The sequence below is a fragment of the Eptatretus burgeri genome, chromosome 13, assembly GCF_056783735.1.
Source record: "Eptatretus burgeri isolate ZD-2024b chromosome 13, Ebu_testis_v1, whole genome shotgun sequence".
Taxonomy (NCBI): domain Eukaryota; kingdom Metazoa; phylum Chordata; class Myxini; order Myxiniformes; family Myxinidae; genus Eptatretus; species Eptatretus burgeri.
Genome location: NC_140973.1, coordinates 15,301,430 through 15,307,429, shown reverse-complemented (window position 1 = coordinate 15,307,429; position 6,000 = coordinate 15,301,430). Strand labels below are relative to the sequence as shown.

General features: G+C 52.0%; 1 protein-coding gene across 1 annotated transcript in view; it reads left to right on the top strand.

Moving 5' to 3' along the window:
* The first annotated feature begins 470 nt into the window (after positions 1–470).
* LOC147013908 (uncharacterized) overlaps positions 471–6,000 on the top strand; it is a 53,826-nt gene continuing 48,296 nt past the window's right edge. Inside the window, exon 1 of the mRNA XM_085851235.1 lies at positions 471–680. The gene's annotated coding sequence lies outside the window, so the exon portion shown is untranslated. The remainder of the gene's footprint in view (positions 681–6,000) is intronic.

Here is a 6,000-nt window from a genome sequence, read left to right as displayed (position 1 = left end):
GGCTGATGGTAAGGTCCAACAGTTTGAGTGACAACCTCTTCAAGTGTTTTTTTTCGTTTGTTTGTTTTAATACATGATCTAAGTTTCATGGTAGAGCTGACACACACACACACACACACACACACACACACACACACACACACACACACACACACACACACACACACACACACACACACACACACACACACACACTGAGCTAGGGGGAAGTGCCATCAGAGAGGGTACTCTGTGTACCAACGACATCACAACAATGGTGCCGCTTTTATCACTGCACTCAGCAGAGCATTTCCCAAGAAGGAATTTCCTCCTCCCCACAGATGCCAACCTTTGGGGATTGTACATGCTCTTAACCCATTAAATGCTGAACCTCAAGCAAGGAAGAAACATGGACCATTTTTCAAGTCTTTGCTATGACTCGGCAGGGGTTTGAACCACCAACCTCTCAGACTGAGCGCACACACACTAACTGGAGAGACAGGATCAGTGTGTGGGATTTGTTGGGGTCCTTATTCTATCAAGGTCTACAGAGATAAAGTTGGAGGCTGAAATAACACTACTTGGGAGAAAAGCAGCAAAACCAGGCACATGGCATCAGAGCAGACATAAGTCGCATGCCGGCAATCGGAGGACAAGGCCTGAGCCACATGGACACCGATTCGACAACACAACATCACAAGGTATGATTTAACATGGAAAATTGGACGAAAACACGGGGACGAAATTATAACAGAAAGATACCATGCATCAGGTCCGGAAAAACTTATCTTTAATGATCTGGAAGGAAGAACTGCCAATCTTGCGTGTCCAGGTGCAGCAAAACCCCAACCCGGAAGTTCTGAATTGATGTGCTGTGTGGAGAGTAGTTATGTGGGCAATCTATCATCCCCTCCATCCAGAGAAGGTAACTTAAAATGTCCATTATTAGTTACTAGTGCGGGCCCGTACGTGCGTAAAAAAAATAACCACGCAGGCCGTTTCCATACCCACCTTGAGAGTGATCCGATGTGGAGGCACATACTCAGGTCCCCAGTGTCAATTGTGACGTCATATCAAACGAAGACGTGACGTCAATCGTGCAAAAAAATGACGTCAATCGTGACGTCATAGCACCGTGTCCTGTCATTGGTTGGCAAATAAATGGCCGTAACTTGGGAACCGCTTCTCCGATTAATATCAAACCTTGAAAAGGCACGTCCATAGGGCCCCAGCAATATACCTGGCAAGTTTCACTTAGATCGGACCAGCGGTTGTCGAGAAACAGCGGTCACAGACACAGAGATTGCTGGAATTATAGATAGATAATTTCAACAACAATTCGCTTCCTCTTTCTTCTCAGTCCATGCTCCGTCCACATTGACCGTGAAATGTTCGCAATGGCACGCGTGATGACGCTTGCAATTCGTGGACTTGGAAAGCTGAAACTGCTTCAGTTTCTCTGCGCTCGCAAACCAGGACCATCATCTGTAGAGTCGTGGTTGGCTTGAAACTCTCTTGTTTCCCCCTCTATATAAACTGCATGCAGTAAAACCTCCTCGAGCGCGGTTTCCAATTTACACGCTGAATCAAATGCATCCAAAACCTCCCCAACGTGAGGGTGTGTTTCACATTTATGCGATCGTGGCTGGTGTTTCCCCCACCAAGATATATATATATATATTATTTTTCCTTGTTACTGTACTGTACTTTACCCTTGTCCTCACAAGGGAGGTGTTTTTAGGCTAAAAGAACCCCCCCTTGTGTGGAGAAGGGTTAATTAATATTTAATTTATACATACGATGTTACGAGTCGCCACCTGCCGCCATCGTGATCGCACTTCGAATTTACATTCTGGATTAATTTCGAAAAAAAACGGTCGGTGTTCTCCCAAACATTTTATTATTTTTTCCTTATTCCTTATAACTTCACTTAATTACTATTTATAAAAAAAAAATATATACACCGCTCTGGAAAAAAATAAGAAACCACAACAAATTTTTTTTATATCAGCATCTCTACATGTATGGCAGCCATTCCATTCCATTTTCTGTTGAATTCCAACACAGGCACACCTCATTCTACTTAGTAAGGTACTGATTAGGTGATCACCTGAACCGAATCTTACTTAACAAGGAAAAGTATAAAAACCACTGCTGTGGTCATCACTATCCTCTTGTAATAGGACCAGCTGGATGGCCATAACAGTGCTAGTAGTACCTCAAAAGTAATTGGAATCAAAAAAAATAACTATTGACCATGCCAAAAGAGTTGAAAAGAAAAGTTTTGAGTGAGGAAAAGAAGGATTCAATTCTGGCTTTACTGGCAGGGGGATACAGTGAGCGTCATGTTGCTTCCATCCTTAAAATGTCAAAGACTGCGGTTCATAAGAACAAGGTCAAGCAGCAGACATTGGGGACAACAAAGCTACAGACGGGCAGAGGGCGAAAACGACTTTCCACTGACCGGGATGACCGCCAACTCATTCGAATGTCACTCAACAACCGTAGGATGACATCAAGTGACCTACAAAAAGAATGGCAAGCGGCAGCTGGGGTGAAGTGCACGGCGAGGACGGTTCGAAACAGGCTCCGAGGGGCAGGGCTGAAGTCGTGCAAAGCCAGAAAAAAGCCCTTCATCAATGAGTAGTGTGTACTAGGTGCGGTGGGACGCAAGAAGCACGCGGGCCACCATCTACTCCGCTTTATTGCGCGACCAGAAGCACAGTCCTGCCACCCCTAGCGGGCGAGGCATGATATACGAAAACCCAATCACGTGACACAGCACACTCCTCCCCCCGTAAAATGACCCGTCACATAACGAACGGATACTCACAACATGACCATCAGAAACCCATCAACACTCATAATCCTCCAAGTACCGCGGCCGCACCCTGACCCGCCTCAGACGGGCAGCGCCACCAGACAGCCCAGGCTCATACGCCTCCCGGCTCGGTCGAGGTGACACCCTCGCCGGACTCGCACTTTCCGCAACACCAGCTACCCCCGACTGCCCAGCCTGCTCGACGTCCCCGGGTAGGACGGCATCAGGCGAAGACCCCCTCGGCGCCGGCCCAGCCAGTCCTGGCGATACAACGTCAGGTGCCGGCAAGACTACCGGTGGGGGCCCCGCAACGTTCGGCTCGGGGAGGTGTGGGGGGGGGTGACGCTGAACAGCAATCATGCATCTGGTCCACGTGCCGCTTCCACACCTCCCCATCATCAGTCCGCACCATGCAATTCGCCGGCCCCAGCACCACAGAGACCACCGCCGGCACCCACTTGGAACCGTGGAAATAATCGCGCACCATTACCCGCTGCCCCACCTCGAAGCTGCGCAGCCGCGTCGGACGCGACACAGCCCCACTCCCCGACCCTCCAGGTCGCAGCAAATCCAGCCTGGACCGCAAAGCCCGTCCATAGAGACGAATAGCAGGCGAATCACCTGTGACAGGATGAACTGCGTTCCTGTAATGGAGCAAAAAGACATCGACCACCGTCTGCACAGGTGCAACACCCCCCCTGCGTAAAGCCCGCTTCAACATCTTGACAAACGACTCAGCTTGGCCATTCGTCTCAGGATGATACGGTGCGGACCTTAGATGTCGAATACCATTCTGGCGCATAAACTCATCAAGTACACCCGCGATGAACTGCGGACCATTATCAGAGACCAGGATCTCCGGCAACCCTTTATTAGCAAAGATCATCCGCAGCTTCTCTACCGTAATGCTTGCTGAAGTATGCTGCATTACTACAACCTCCGGCCATTTAGAGAATGCATCAATCACAATCAAAAACATCTTGCCATTAACCGGTCCTGCAAAATCTACATGGACCCTCTGCCAAGCTCGGTCTGGCACAGGCCAGAGACTCGAAGCTCGACGCGGGTTATCAGCATCTGTCTGGCACGTGGTGCAACGCTTAACCAATTGCTCAATGTCTTTGTCCAACCCCGGCCACCACAACAGGCTACGAGCAAGACTCTTGGTCTTCACGATGCCCAGGTGACTGACATGCAGTTCTTCCAAACACCGCTGCCTGAACCTCGGTGGAATCACGGTCCTCATTCCTCACATTATGCACCGTTGGACCAACGACAGCTCCGCTGCGCGTGACGTGAAAGGTCGAAATGCCGGTGTCGAAGGCAGATCGCTCCAATTCCCCGTAGAAATCGCCTGGACGACACGGGCAAGCACCGGATCACGAGCCGACTCCACCGCGACCTGCCTGGCCGTGACCGGCCCGCTTTGGACCTGGTCCAGCGCAAACACGTCGACCCGGTCGCCCAGCTCAGATGCAGGTGGACCCTCCGCACACGGCAAGCGTGAGAGCCCGTCGCAGTTAGCATGCTTCTCGGTGCTTCGGAACTGAATATCATAATCGTAAGCACCCAGAAACAGACACCACCGCTGTATTCGCGCGACTGCTACCACCGGCACTCCGCGTTCGGGTCTCAGGATGAATTGAAGCGGTTTGTGATCGTCTGTAAAATGAAATGCCGTCCCAGCAGATATTGATAAAACCTCCGCACACCCCAGACGAGGCTGAGAGCCTCACGCTCAATCTGGGCATATCCGCGCTCTGCTGTGGACAGGGTCCGGGATGCAAAACAAACAGGCCGCTCGGAACCATCGTCCATCCTGTGGGAGAGCACTGCCCCGATGCCATATGCAGAGCTGTCGCATGCCAATAGGAGCGGACGCGCAGGCTCGTAGTGCACGAGGACCATATCCTCTGTGAGCAGCCGCTTGACGCGGTCGAACGACGCCTGGTGTGCAGGCCCCCAAATCCAGTGCTCGTCCTTCTTGAGCAACCGCGTCAGCGGCGCAAGTTGTGAGCTGAGCTCGCGCACGAACCTTTGGTAATACTGGGCCATACCAATGAACGCGCGCAGCTGCGTCTTGTCGCGAGGCGGTGGCATGCGCTGAATCGCCTCCACCTTCCGAGGACCTTTCAACAGCCCCTCCGGCGTGATGATGTGCCCGAGGTATTCCAAGCGCTGCTTGAAGAACGCGCACTTGTCCCTGTTTAAGCGCAGGCCGCACGCTTCTAGCTTCGTCAGCACTCGGGCAATGTTCGCCAGATGCTCGTCCGCCGTTTTCCCCGCAATGAGTACATCGTCCAGGTAGGTCTGAGCGGGCAGGCCAATGCAAACCTGATCCATAGCTTTCTGCCACAAAGCTGGAGCCGAAGCAATCCCAAAACAGAGTCTGGTATATCGATAGAGTCCTTGACACGTGTTCATTGTTAAAAGCTCGCTACTCCCGGGATCCATCGGCAGGTGAAAATATGCATCACGCAGGTCTAGCTTCGTGAAGTATCGACTCCCCGCCAATCGCGCATATATTTCATCGATTGACGGCAATGGATATTGCTCCACGCTGAGCCCCGGGTTAACTGTGGATTTGAAGTCCCCGCACAATCGGACGTCCCCATTCCGTTTCAGCACCGTGACAACCGGGGTGGCCCAGTCCGAGCATGACACCCGTTCGATCACTCCACAGGCCTCTAGCCTATCCAGTTCACCCTTGACCTTGTCCCGCAGGGCATACGGCACCGGACGCGGTTTACAAAACCGAGGAATCACCCCCTCCTTCAAGAAGAGTTTCGCCTCCATGCCCTTGAGTTTCCCAAGGTCGTCTCTAAACAACCGTTGATGTCTTTGAAGAATCTCCTCCAACTGATCCTCCCACTGGCTCGGCACGGGTTGCACAAGGTGAACTGCGGCCCAGTCTAGCCTGATGCGGGTCATCCAATCTCGGCCGAGGAGAGACGGCCCCCTCCCCCGTACGACGTACACCCGAAGCGTGACGACCTGGCCTTGATACCGCACAGACACGTCTGCCATCCCGACTGGCGTTATCTTCACGCGGGTGTACGTGAACAGCGCGAGGTTTGACCTGATAAGCTTCAAGCCGTTGAGTCTACGCGCGGTCTGTTCGCCGATGAGCGACACCGCTGCTCCCGTATCGACCTGGAACGTGATTGGCGTTTCGTTCACTTCGACCTCCACCATCATCG